Source organism: Oncorhynchus masou, chromosome 1, assembly GCF_036934945.1.
Source record: "Oncorhynchus masou masou isolate Uvic2021 chromosome 1, UVic_Omas_1.1, whole genome shotgun sequence".
Classification (NCBI taxonomy): Eukaryota; Metazoa; Chordata; class Actinopteri; order Salmoniformes; family Salmonidae; genus Oncorhynchus; species Oncorhynchus masou.
The window spans coordinates 20,872,630-20,888,369 of NC_088212.1; positions in this window are offsets into that span (position 1 = coordinate 20,872,630).

The window sequence follows — 15,740 nt, forward strand, 5'->3', positions numbered from 1 at the left end:
CTAATGTCTAACCCTATACTTAACCCTTAACCCCACTGCTAACCCTAATGTCTAACCCTACCCCTTAACCCTTAACTACTCTGCAAACCCTAATGTATAACCCTATCCTTAACCCTTAACTCCTCTGCTAACCCTAATGTATAACCCTATCCTTAACCCTTAACTCCACTGTTAACCCTAATGTATAACCCTATCCTTAACCCTTAACTCCACTGCTAACCCTAATGTCTAACCCTATCCTTAACACGTAACTCCACTGCTAACCCTAATGTCTAACCCTATCCTTAACACGTAACTCCACTGCTAACCCTAATGTCTAACCCTATCCTTAACCCTTAACTCCGCTGTTAACCCTAATGTCTAACCCTATCCTTAACCCTTAACCCAATACTAACCCTAATGTCTAACCCTATCCTTGACCCTTAACCCCACTGCTAACCCTAATGTCTACCCTATCCTAAACCATTAACTCTACTGCTAACCCTAATGTCTAACTCTATCCTTAACCCTTAACTCCACTGCTAACCCTAATGCCGAACCCTATCATTAACCATAACTCCACTGCTAACACTAATGCCTAACCCTACACTTAACCCTTAACCCCACTGCTAACTCTAATGCCTAACCTTAACCCCACTGCTAACCCTAATGCCTGACTCTATCCTTAACCCATAACTCCACTGCTAACTCCAATGTCTAACCCTATCCTTTACCCTTAACTCCACTGCTAACCCTAATGCCTAACCCTATCATTAACCCTTAACTCCAATGCTAACCCTAATGTCTAACTCTATCCTTAACCCTTAACCCAATGCTAACCCAAATGTCTAAACCTATACTTAACCCTTAACCCCACTGCTAACCCTAATGTCTAACCCTATACTTAACCCTTAACCCCACTGCTAACCCTAATGTCTAACCATACCCCTTAACCCTTAACTCCTCTGCAAACCCTAATGTATAACCCTATACTTAACCCTTAACTCCACTGCTAACCCTAATGTATAACCCTATCCTTGACCCTTAACCCCACTGCTAACCCTAATGCCTAACCCTACCCCTTAACCCTTAACTCCTCTGCAAACCCTAATGTATAACCCTATACTTAACCCTTAACTCCACTGCTAACACTAATGTATAACCCTATCCTTAACCCTTAACCCCACTGCTAACCCTAATGCCTAACCCTACCCCTTAACCCTTAACTCCTCTGCTAACCCTAATGTATAACCCTATCCTTAACACTTAACCCCACTGCTAACCCTAATGTCTAACCCTACGCCTTAACCCTTAACTCCTCTGCAAACCCTAATGTATAACCCTATACTTAACCCTTAACTCCACTGCTAACCCTAATGTATAACCCTATCCTTAACCCTTAACCCCACTGCTAACCCTAATGCCTAAACCTACCCCTTAACCCTTAACTCCTCTGCTAACCCTAATGTATAACCCTATCCTTAACACTTAACCCCACTGCTAACCTTAATGCTTAACCCTACCCCTTAACCCTTAACTCCTCTGCTAACCCTAATGTATAACTCTATCCTTAATCATTAACTCCTCTGCTAACACTAATGTATAACCCTATCCTTAACCCTTAACTCCACTGTTAACCCTAATGTATAACCCTATCCTTAACCCTTAACCACACTGCTAACCCTAATGCCTAACCATACCCCTTAACCCTTAACTCCTCTGTTAACCCTAATGTATAACCCTATCCTTAACCCTTAACTCCACTGCTAACCCTAATGTCTAACCCTATCCTTAACACGTAACTCCACTGCTAACCCTAATGTCTAACCCTATCCTTAACCCTTAACCCCACTGCTAACCCTAATGTCTAACCCTATCCTTAACCCTTCACTCCACTGCTAACCCTAATGTCTAACCCTATCCTTAACCCTTAACTCCGCTGTTAACCCTAATGTCTAACCCTATCCTTAACCCTTAACCCAATACTAACCCTAATGTCTAACCCTATCCTTGACCCTTAACCCCACTGCTAACCCTAATGTCTACCCTATCCTAAACCCTTAACTCTACTGCTAACCCTAATGTCTAACTCTATCCTTAACCCTTAACTCCACTGCTAACCCTAATGCCGAACCCTATCATTAACCATAACTCCACTGCTAACACTAATGCCTAACCCTACCCTTAACCCTTAACCCCACTGCTAACTCTAATTCCTAACCTTAACCCCACTGCTAACCCTAATGACTGACTCTATCCTTAACCCTTAACTCCACTGCTAACCCTAATGCCTAACCCTATCATTAACCCTTAACTCCAATGCTAACCCTAATGTCTAACCCTATCCTTAACCCTTAACCCAATGCTAACCCTAATGTCTAAACCTATACTTAACCCTTAACCCCACTGCTAACCCTAATGTCTAACCCTATACTTAACCCTTAACCCCACTGCTAACCCTAATGTCTAACCATACCCCTTAACCCTTAACTCCTCTGCAAACCCTAATGTATAACCCTATACTTAACCCTTAACTCCACTGCTAACCCTAATGTATAACCCTATCCTTAACCCTTAACCCCACTGCTAACCCTAATGCCTAACCCTACCCCTTAACCCTTAACTCCTCTGCAAACCCTAATGTATAACCCTATACTTAACCCTTAACTCCACTGCTAACACTAATGTATAACACTATCCTTAACCCTTAACCCCACTGCTAACCCTAATGCCTAACCCTACCCCTTAACCCTTAACTCCTCTGCTAACCCTAATGTATAACCCTATCCTTAACACTTAACCCCACTGCTAACCCTAATGTCTAACCCTACCCCTTAACCCTTAACTCCTCTGCAAACCCTAATGTATAACCCTATACTTAACCCTTAACTCCACTGCTAACCCTAATGTATAACCCTATCCTTAACCCTTAACCCCACTGCTAACCCTAATGCCTAAACCTACCCCTTAACCCTTAACTCCTCTGCTAACCCTAATGTATAACCCTATCCTTAACACTTAACCCCACTGCTAACCTTAATGCCTAACCCTACCCCTTAACCCTTAACTCCTCTGCTAACCCTAATGTATAACTCTATCCTTAATCGTTAACTCCTCTGCTAACACTAATGTATAACCCTTTTCCTTAACCCTTAACTCCACTGTTAACCCTAATGTATAACCCTATCCTTAACCCTTAACCCCACTGCTAACCCTAATGCCTAACCCTACCCCTTAACCCTTAACTCCTCTGCTAACCCTAATGTATAACCCTATCCTTAACCCTTAACTCCACTGTTAACCCTAATGTATAACCCTATCCTTAACCCTTAACTCCACTGCTAACCCTAATGTCTAACCCTATCCTTAACACGTAACTCCACTGCTAACAATAATGTCTAACCATATCCTTAACCCTTAACCCCACTGTTAACCCTAATGTCTAACCCTATACTTAACCCTTAACCCACTGCTAACCCTGATGTCTAACCCTATCCTTAACCCTTAACTCCTCTGCTAACCCTAATGTCTAACCCTATCCTTAACTCCACTGCTAACCCTAATGCCTAACCCTATCATTAACCCTTAACGCCAATGCTAACCCTAATGTCTAACCCTATCCTTAACCCTTAACCCAATGCTAACCCTAATGTCTAAACCTATACTTAACCCTTAACCCCACTGCTAACCCTAATGTCTAACCCTATACTTAACCCTTAACCCCACTGCTAACCCTAATGTCTAACCATACCCCTTAACCCTTAACTCCTCTGCAAACCCTAATGTATAACCCTATACTTAACCCTTAACTCCACTGCTAACCCTAATGTATAACCCTATCCATAACCCTTAACCCCACTGCTAACCCTAATGCCTAACCCTACCCCTTAACCCTTAACTCCTCTGCAAACCCTAATGTATAACCCTATACTTAACCCTTAACTCCACTGCTAACACTAATGTATAACACTATCCTTAACCCTTAACCCCACTGCTAACCCTAATGCCTAACCCTACCCCTTAACCCTTAACTCCTCTGCTAACCCTAATGTATAACCCTATCCTTAACACTTAACCCCACTGCTAACCCTAATGTCTAACCCTACCCCTTAACCCTTAACTCCTCTGCAAACCCTAATGTATAACCCTATACTTAACCCTTAACTCCACTGCTAACCCTAATGTATAACCCTATCCTTAACCCTTAACCCCACTGCTAACCCTAATGCCTAAACCTACCCCTTAACCCTTAACTCCTCTGCTAACCCTAATGTATAACCCTATCCTTAACACTTAACCCCACTGCTAACCTTAATGCCTAACCCTACCCCTTAACCCTTAACTCCTCTGCTAACCCTAATGTATAACTCTATCCTTAATCGTTAACTCCTCTGCTAACCCTAATGTATAACCCTATCCTTAACCCTTAACTCCACTGTTAACCCTAATGTATAACCCTATCCTTAACCCTTAACCCCACTGCTAACCCTAATGCCTAACCCTACCCCTTAACCCTTAACTCCTCTGCTAACCCTAATGTATAACCCTATCCTTAACCCTTAACTCCACTGTTAACCCTAATGTATAACCCTATCCTTAACCCTTAACTCCACTGCTAACCCTAATGTCTAACCCTATCCTTAACACGTAACTCCACTGCTAACAATAATGTCTAACCCTATCCTTAACCCTTAACCCCACTGTTAACCCTAATGTCTAACCCTATACTTAACCCTTAACCCACTGCTAACCCTGATGTCCAACCCTATCCTTAACCCTTAACTCCTCTGCTAACCCTAATGTCTAACCCTATCCTTAACCCTTAACTCCACTGCTAACCCTAATGCCTAACCCTATCATTAACCCTTAACGCCAATGCTAACCCTAATGTCTAACCCTATCCTTAACCCTTAACCCAATGCTAACCCTAATGTCTAAACCTATACTTAACCCTTAACCCCACTGCTAACCCTAATGTCTAACCCTATACTTAACCCTTAACCCCACTGCTAACCCTAATGTCTAACCCTACCCCTTAACCCTTAACTCCTCTGCAAACCGTAATGTATAACCCTATACTTAACCCTTAACTCCACTGCTAACACTAATGTATAACCCTATCCTTAACCCTTAACCCCACTGCTAACCCTAATGCCTAACCCTACCCCTTAACCCTTAACTCCTCTGCTAACCCTAATGTATAACCCTATCCTTAACACTTAACACCACTGCTAACCCTAATGTCTAACCCTACCCCTTAACCCTTAACTCCTCTGCAAACCCTAATGTATAACCCTATACTTAACCCTTAACTCCACTGCTAACCCTAATGTATAACCCTATCCTTAACCCTTAACCCCACTGCTAACCCTAATGCCTAAACCTACCCCTTAACCCTTAACTCCTCTGCTAACCCTAATGTATAACCCTATCCTTAACACTCAACCCCACTGCTAACCTTAATGCCTAACCCTACCCCTTAACCCTTAACTCCTCTGCTAACCCTAATGTATAACTCTATCCTTAATCGTTAACTCCTCTGCTAACACTAATGTATAACCCTATCCTTAACCCTTAACTCCACTGTTAACCCTAATGTATAACCCTATCCTTAACCCTTAACCCCACTGCTAACCCTAATGCCTAACCCTACCCCTTAACCCTTAACTCCACTGCTAACCCTAATGTATAACTCTATCCTTAATCGTTAACTCCTCTGCTAACACTAATGTATAACCCTATCCTTAACCCTTAACTCCACTGTTAACCCTAATGTATAACCCTATCCTTAACCCTTAACCCCACTGCTAACCCTAATGCCTAACCCTACCCCTTAACCCTTAACTCCTCTGCTAATCCTAATGTATAACCCTATCTTTAACCCTTAATTCCTCCGTTAACCCTAATTTATAACCCTATCCTTAACCCTTAAATCCTCTGCTAACCCTAATGTATAACCCTATCCTTAACCCTTAACCCAATGCTAACCCTAATGTCTAACCCTATCCTTGACCCTAAACCCCACTGCTAACCCTAATGTCTACCCTATCCTTAACCCTTAACTCTACTGCTAACCCTAATGTCTACCCTATCCTTAACCCTTAACTCCACTGCTAACCCTAATGCCTAACCCTACCCTTAACCCTTAACCCCACTGCTAACTCTAATGCCTAACCTTAACCTCACTGCTAACCCTAATGACTGACTCTATCCTTAACCCATAACTCCACTGCTAACCCTAATGTCTAACCCTATCCTTAACCCTTAACTCCACTGCTAACCCTAATGCCTAACCCTATCATTAACCCTTAACTCCACTGCTAACCCTAATGTCTAACCCTATCCTTAACCCTTAACCCAATGCTAACCCTAATGTCTAAACCTATCCTTAACCCTTAACCCCACTGCTAACCCTAATGTCTAACCCTATACTTAACCCTTAACCCCACTGCTAACCCTAATGTCTAACCCTACCCCTTAACCCTTAACTCCTCTGCAAACCCTAATGTATAACCCTATCCTTAACACTTAACCCCACTGCTAACCCTAACGTCTAACCCTACCCCTTAACCCTTAACTCCTCTGCAAACCCTAATGTATAACCCTATACTTAACCCTTAACTCCACTGCTAACCCTAATGTATAACCCTATCCTTAACCCTTAACCCCACTGCTAACCCTAATGCCTAACCCTACCCCTTAACCCTTAACTCCTCTGCTAACCCTAATGTATAACCCTATCCTTAACACTTAACCCCACTGCTAACCTTAATGCCTAACCCTACCCTTAACCCTTAACTCCTCTGCTAACCCTAATGTATAACTCTATCCTTAATCGTTAACTCCTCTGCTAACACTAATGTATAACCCTATCCTTAACCCTTAACTCCACTGTTAACCCTAATGTATAACCCTATCCTTAACCCTTAACCCCACTGCCAACCCTAATGCCTAACCCTACCCCTTAACCCTTAACTCCTCTGCTAACCCTAATGTATAACCCTATCTTTAACCCTTAATTCCTCCGTTAAACCTAATGTCTAACCCTATCCTTAACCCTTAACTCCTCTGCTAACCCTAATGTATAACCCTATCCTTAACCCTTAACTCCACTGTTAACCCTAATGTATAACCCTATCCTTAACCGTTAACTCCACTGCTAACCCTAATGTATAAACCTATCCTTAACCCTAAACCCCACTGCTAACCCTAATGCCTAACCCTACCCCTTAACCCTTAACTCCTCTGCTAACCCTAATGTATAACCCTATCTTTAACCCTTAATTCCTCCGTTAACCCTAATTTATAACCCTATCCTTAACCCTTAACTCCTCTGCTAACCCTAATGTATAACCCTATCCTTAACCCTTAACTCCACTGTTAACCCTAATGTATAACCCTATCCTTAACCGTTAACTCCACTGCTAACCCTAATGTCTAACCCTATCCTTAACACGTAACTCCACTGCTAACCCTAATGTCTAACCCTATCCTTAACCCTTAACCCCACTGTTAACCCTAATGTCTAACCCTATACTTAACCCTTAACCCCACTGCTAACCCTAATGTCTAACCCTATACTTAAACCTTAACCCCACTGTTAACCCTAATGTCTAACCCTATACTTAACCCTTAACCCACTGCTAACCCAAATGTCTAACCCTATCCTTAACCCTTAACTCCTCTGCTAACCCTAATGTCTAACCCTATCCTTAACTCTTCACTCCACTGCTAACCCTAATGTCTAACCCTATCCTTAACCCTTAACTCCGCTGTTAACCCTAATGTCTAACCATTTCCTTAACCCTTAACCCATTGCTAACCCTAATGTCTAACCCTATCCTTGACCGTTAACCCCACTGCTAACCCTAATGTCTACCCTATCCTAAACCCTTAACTCTACTGCTAACCCTAATGTCTAACCCTATCCTTAACCCTTAACTCCACTGCTAACCCTAATGCCGAACCCTATCGTTAACCCTTAACCCCACTGCTAACCCTAATGCCTAACCCTATCCTTAACCCTTAACTCCACTGCTAACCCTAATGTCTAACCCTATCCTTAACCCTTAACCCCACTGCTAACCCTAATGCCGAACCCTATCGTTAACCCTTAACCCCACTGCTAACCCTAATGTCTAACCCTATCCTTAACCCTTAACTCCACTGCCAACACTAATGCCTAACCCTACCCTTAACCCTTAACCCCACTGCTAACTATAATGCCTAACCTTACCCACACTGCTAACTCTAATGCCTGACTCTATCCTTAACCCATAACTCCACTGCTAACCCCAATGTCTAACCCTATCCTTAACCCTTAACTCCACTGCTAACCCTAATGTCTAACCCTATCCTTGACCCTTAACCCCACTGCTAACCCTAATGTCTAACCCTATCCTTAACCCTTAACTCCGCTGTTAACCCTAATGTCTAACCCTATCCCCTTAACCCAATGCTAACCCTAATGTCTAACCCTATCCTTGACCCTTAACCCCACTGCTAACCCTAATGTCTACCCTATCCTAAACCCTTAACTCTACTGCTAACCCTAATGTCTAACCCTATCCTTAACCCTTAACTCCACTGCTAACCCTAATGCCTAACCCTATCCTTAACCCTTAACTCCACTGCTAACCCTAACGTCTAACCCTATCCTTAACCCTTAACCCCACTGCTAACCCTAATGTCTAACCCTATCCTTAACCCTTAACTCCACTGCCAACACTAATGCCTAACCCTACCCTTAACCCTTAACCCCACTGCTAACTATAATGCCTAACCTTACCCACTCTGGTAACTCTAATGCCTGACTCTATCCTTAACCCATAACTCCACTGCTAACCCCAATGTCTAACCCTATCCTTAACCCTGAACTCCACTGCTAACCCTAAGGCTAACCCTATCATTAACCCTTCACTCCACTGCTAACCCTAATGTCTAACCCTATCCTTAACCCTTAACTCCGCTGTTAACCCTAATGTCTAACCCTATCCCCTTAACCCAATGCTAACCCTAATGTCTAACCCTATCCTTGACCCTTAACCCCACTGCTAACCCTAATGTCTAACCCTATCCTAAACCCTTAACTCCACTGCTAACCCTAATGTCTAACCCTATCCTTAACCCTTAACTCCACTGCTAACCCTAATGCCTAACCCTATCCTTAACCCTTAACTCCACTGCTAACCCTAACGTCTAACCCTATCCTTAACCCTTAACCCCACTGCTAACCCTAATGTCTAACCCTATCCTAAACCCTTAACTCCACTGCTAACCCTGATGTCTAACCCTATCCTTAACCCTTAACTCCACTGCTAACCCTAATGTCTAACCCTATCCTTAACCCTTAACTCCACTGCTAACCCTAATGCCTAACCCTAACCTTAACCCTTAACTCCACTGCTAACCCTAATGTCTAACCCAATCCTTAACCCTTAACCCCACTGCTAACCCTAATGTCTTCCATATCCTTAACCCTTAACTCCACTGCTAACCCTAATGCCTAACCCTATCCTTAACCCTTAACTTCACTGCTAACCCTAATGTCTAACCCTATCCTTAACCCTTATCTCCACTGCTATCCCTAATGCATAACCCTATCCTTAACCCTTAACTCCACTGCTAACCCTAATGTCTAACCCTATCCTTAACCCTTAACCCCACTGCTAACCCTAATGTCTAACCCTATCCTTAACCCTTAACTCCACTGCTAACCCTAATGTCTAACCCTATCCTTAACCCTTAACTCCACTGCTAACCCTAATGTCTAACCCTATCCTTAACCCTTAACTCCACTGATAACCCTCATGCCTAACTCTCCTTAAAGATGCTCCACTTAGAATTTCTCAGAATGTCTCCCCTATGTGGAAGCCCAGTGAATTGCAACAGCACGAGGTTATATTCTAAACAATTCTCCCCTCTCCCCCACATCCCATTTCCTGCAGAATGGAGAACACTCACACTTGAGCCTTTTACTTTCGGGTTTAGACCACCAGCAACACAGCCACAAAGTAAATAATATATAAAGCCAATTTCGACTTTGCAGCTGGTCCATCTAGCGGAAATCACTCCGTTCTGCCTCAAGGACAAGACTCATCACAATAAACGTCAAACTGTGCTGAAAGAGAGGTGTGAGGCAGGAGTGCAGAGACAGGCTGGCCCAGAGCTGTCCATGTGCTCAGAGTACACATACACATTCATGGAGGCGTGCACACAGAACACGCGCGCACACAAAAACAAGCAAACACACAATGTACACAGATATATACACTTTCAATTATAGAGTGCATTTGGAAAGTGTACAGACCCCTTCACCTTTTCCACATTTTGTTATGTTACAGCCTTATTTTAAAATTGATTAAATAGTTTTTTCCTCGTCAATCTACACACACTACCTCATGATGACTAAGCAAAAACAGGTTTTTAGACATGATTGAAAAAGTATAAGAAATTGAAATCTGAAATGTGATATTTGCATAAGTATTCAGACCCTTTACTCAGCATTTTGTTGAAGCACCTTTGGCAGTGATTACAGCCTCGAATCTTCTTGGGTTTGATGCTACAAGCTTGGCACACCTGTATTTGGGGAGTTGTATTAATGCAGGACTCCAGACTATCCTCTTCAAAATGTTTACTAATGCAGGACTCCAGACTATCCTCTTCAAAATGTTTACTAATGCAGGACTCCAGACTATCCTCTTCAAAATGTTTACTAATGCAGGACTCCAGACTATCCTCTTCAAAATGTTTACTAATGCAGGACTCCAGACTATCCTCTTCAAAATGTTGTATTAATGCAGGGATCCAGACTATCCTCTTCAAAATGTTGTATTAATGCAGGACTCCAGACTATCCTCTTCAAAATGTTGTATTAATGCAGGACTCCAGACTATTCTCTTCAAAATGTTGTATTAATGCAGGACTCCAGACTATCCTCTTCAAAATGTTGTATTAATGCAGGACTCCAGACTATTCTCTTCCCGACATTGCACAAAAAATCTGTCACGGATGTCACACAATAGAAAGAAAATGTTAGAATTTCACTTGCCATTGCATTCAAAGATTTTGTATAGATTTGCTATCAAATGTCCAGTCTTGTACGTAGACCAATTACCATCTGTACTTTTTTCACCTCAGTGTGACAGTAAAAGTGTGAGGTGGGTGATTGGCATTCATTGTGATGTCTGTACACTCACTGCTCAATACTAAAACCCTCCAAGGTCATTCCCTGTAAATTGCATCACAGGTTTCCTCCCTCATTCATACTCGAGGTCCCTTTAGAGAAATCAGTCTGAGATGGTAAAGTTCGGTCTTGTCCGGTATTGTTCATTCTGTCTTTTTAATGTCTTCGGATTGCAGTGGTAATTGGGTTGTTGATGGGCTTCGCTCCTCTTTCTTACAAGAAGCTGAAAACATTGAATGAAACACAGTGCACTATATAGTAGTGGACTGCTAGTATGTTGGACTGAGGCCCTCTGGTGGCCAATGCATGTGCTGCAATTGGATTTAGACAAGCTGGAAAGTGTTGCAGACACAATCCACTTCTCCAATGCAAAGCCTTCTGACAGAAACATTGTCATTAGGAAGTCAATATGTTCTCAGGAACTCAGTGATGAGGATTGTTAAGTGATCAAAGAACAACATAGCATGCTATTGTTATTTTACTGCTGCACTTTAATTATTTGTTACTTTATTTCTTATTTTTGGGGGTATTTTTCTTAAAACTGCATTGTTGTTTGGGGGCTTATAAGTAATCACTTCTCTGTTCTATTCAGTGCATGTCACAAATGAAATTTGATTGGATTTTGATTTGAAAACATAATGAACATGAAGTAGTGGGGCTGGAGTTGGTGATCTGCATTAGAGGGTTGCCATCTAGTGCTTGTACAGGGGCAGCACATTGCAGGACCGTGACCCTCATCTGCTGTGTGAGGTGAACAACAACAGAACTGGCTGGCGCGAGCCAGAAAAGCAACAGGTTCACAATCAGGATTGATAGAGTGAGGGAGTGATCAAGGGGAGGGAGAAGAGGAAAGGAAGGATGAGAGAGAGTGTATGACACCTCTCTGTTTGTGGTCACATTGCCGTACAACACACACACACACACACTGTGTTAGCCTACATGGCACTGTGCAGTTGGATCATACTGTAGAGGTGTGCCCTTCACTGTCAAAAGTAGATTTGACATCTGAGAGATTGGCTGAGGTGACTGGGGTTAGAGTATGTCAGAGATACCGCTAAAGGTTTTATCTTGTTTTTTTTAAATTATTTTTTATTTCAACTGTATTTAACCAGGTAGGCAAGTTGAGAACAAGTTCTCATTTACAATTGCGACCTGGCCAAGATAAAGCAAAGCAGTTCGACACATACAACAACACAGTTACACATGGAGTAAAGCAAACATACAATCAATAATACAGTAGAAAAATAAGTCCATATACAATGTGAGCAAATGAGGTGAGATAAGGGAGGTAAAAGGCAAAAAAAGGCCATGGTGGCAAAGTAAATACAATATAGCAAGAATGTGCAAAGTAGAAATAAAAACAATGGGGTGCAAAGGAGCAAAATAAATAAATAAATACAGTAGGGGAAGAGGTAGTTGTTTGGACTAAATTATAGATGGGCTATGTACAGGTGCAGTAATCTGTGAGCTGCTTAAAGCTAATGAGGGAGATAAGTGTTTCCAGTTTCAGAGATTTTTGTAGTTCGTTCCAGTCATTGGCAGCAGAGAACTGGAAGCAGAGGTGGCCAAAGGAAGATTTGGTTTTGGGGGTGACCAGAGAGATATACAGTGCCTTGCGAAAGTATTTGGCCCCCTTGAACTTTGCGACCTTTTGCCACATTTCAGGCTTCACATAAAGATATAAAACTGTATTTTTTGTGAAAAATCAACAACAAGTGGGACACAATCATGAAGTGGAACGACATTTATTGGATATTTCAAACTTTTTTAACAAATCAAAAACTGAAAAATTGGGCGTGCAAAATTATTCAGCCCCTTTACTTTCAGTGCAGCAAACTCTCTCCAGAAGTTCAGTGAGGATCTCTGAATGATCCAATGTTGACCTAAATGACTAATGATGATAAATACAATCCACCTGTGTGTAATCAAGTCTCCGTATAAATGCACCTGCACTGTGATAGTCTCAGAGGTCCGTTAAAAGCGCAGAGAGCATCATGAAGAACACGGAACACACCAGGCAAGTCCGAGATACTGTTGTGAAGAAGTTTAAAGCCGGACTTGGATACAAAAGATTTCCCAAGCTTTAAACATCCCAAGGAGCACTGTGCAAGCGATAATATTGAAATGGAAAGAGTATCAGACCACTGCAAATCAACCAAGACCTGGCCGTCCCTCTAAACTTTCAGCACATACAAGGAGAAGACTGATCAGAGATGCAGCCAAGAGGCCCATAATCACTCTGGATGAACTGCAGAGATCTACAGCTGAGGTGGGAGACTCTGTCCATAGGACAACAATCAGTTGTATATTGCACAAATCTGGCCTTTATGGAAGAGTGGCAAGAAGAAAGCCATTTCTTAAAGATATCCATAAAAAGTGTTGTTTAAAGTTTGCCACAAGCCACATGGGAGACACACCAAACATGTGGAAGAAGGTGCTCTGGTCAGATGAAACCAAAATTGAACTTTTTGGCAACAATGCAAAACGTTATGTTTGGCGTAAAAGCAACACAGCTCATCACCCTGAACACAACATCCCCACTGTCAAACATGGTGGTGGCAGCATCATGGTTTGGGACTGCTTTTCTTCAGTAGGGACAGGGAAGATGGTTAAAATTGATGGGAAGATGAATGGAGCCAAATACAGGACCATTCTGGAAGAAAACCTGATGGAGTCTGCAAAAGACCTGAGACTGGGACGGAGATTTGTCTTCCAACAATACAATGATCCAAAACATAAAGCAAAATCTACAATGGAATGGTTCAAAAATAAACATATACAGGTGTTAGAATGGCCAAGTCAAAGTCCAGACCTGAATCCAATCGAGAATCTGTGGAAAGAACTGAAAACTGCTGTTCACAAATGCTCTCCATCCAACCTCACTGAGCTCGAGCTGTTTTGCAAGGAGGAAAAATTTCAGTCTCTCGATGTGCAAAACTGATAGAGACATACCCCAAGCGACTTACAGCTGTAATCACAGCAAAAGGTGGAGCTACAAAGTAGTAACTTAAGGGGGCTGAATAATTTTGCACGCCCAATTTTTCATTTTTTGATTTGTTAAGAAAGTTTGAAATATCCAATAAATGTCGATCCACTTCATGATTGTGTCCCACTTGTTGATTCTTCAAAAAAATACAGTTTTATATCTTTATGTTTGAAGCCTGAAATGTGGCAAAAGGTCGCAAAGTTCAAGGGGGCCGAATACTTTCGCAAGGCACTGTACCTGCTGGAGCGGATGCTACAGGTGGGTGCTGCTATGGTGACCAGCGAGTTGAGATAAGGAGGGACTTTACCTAGCAGGGTCTTGTAGATGACCTGGAGCCAGTGGGTTTGTAGGGAGGGTATGAAGCAAGGGCCAGCCAATGGGAGCATGCAGGTCACAGTGGTGGGTAGTATATGGGGCTTTGGTAACAAAACGGATGACACTGTGATAGACTGCATCGGAAGGAGAGTTGTATGGCATTGAAGCACGTCTGGAGGGTTGTTAACACAGTGTCCAAAGAAGGGCCAGAAGTATACAGAATGGTGTCGTCTGCGTAGAGGTGGATCAGAGACTCACCAGCAGCAAGAGCGACATCATTGATGTCTACAGAGAAGAGAGTCGGCCCAAGAATTGAACCCTGTGGCACCCCCATAGAGACTGCCAGAGGCCCGGACAACAGGCCCTCCGATTTGACACACTGAACTCTATCAGAGAAGTAGTTGGTGAACTAGGCGAGACAATCATTTGAGAAACCAAGGCTATCGAGTCTTCCTGAGAGGATGTGGTGATTGACAGAGTCGAAAGCCTTGGCCAGGTCAATGAATATGGATGCACAGTATTGTTTCTTATCGATGGCGGTTAAGATATCATTTAGGACGCTGAGGTGCACCCATGACCAGCTCTGAAACCAGATTGCATAGTGGAGAAGGTGCGGTGGGATTCGAAATGGTCGGTAATCTGTTTGTTGACTTTGTTGACCCAGGAGAGTGTTTTGAAGTTGAGTTTTTAGAAGAAAAAAATATATATTTGAAAAGATATGCAAAGAAAATATGTAAATATATATATACACGGGACACGACATGACGAGGACAAAGGACGCCTGACTGCTATGCCATCTTGGATGTTAAGTGAGAATGTGAATGGGGAATTGTGAGAATGAATGGTGAATTCAATTAAGCGATTGTCTTTGTTGTGTTTCTTTCTGTTTTCTTTCTTTAAAAAACAAACAAAAGGAGATCGGAATACCAATCTGACAGCCTGTATGTTTGGACTGTTACCTGTGGGGAGTAATATGTTCTGTGTGACGTGTGTTGTGTTTTACTGTGTGTGTGGTGTAACTGTAACCTGTGGAAGTAATACTGTGTGTGTGTCTGGTGTAACATGTGGGGAGTAATACTGTTGTGCTGGGGTAACATGTGGAGAGTAATAATGTGTGTGTGTTTGCTGTTAACGGGTAACATGTGGGAGTAATACTGTGTGTGTTTGGTGTATACTGGTGTGGGGAGTTTGCTGTAGTTTAACTGGTGTAACCTGTGGGGAGAGTAATAACTGTGTGTGCGTGGTGTCTAGTTGTACTGGTGTAACCTGTGGGGA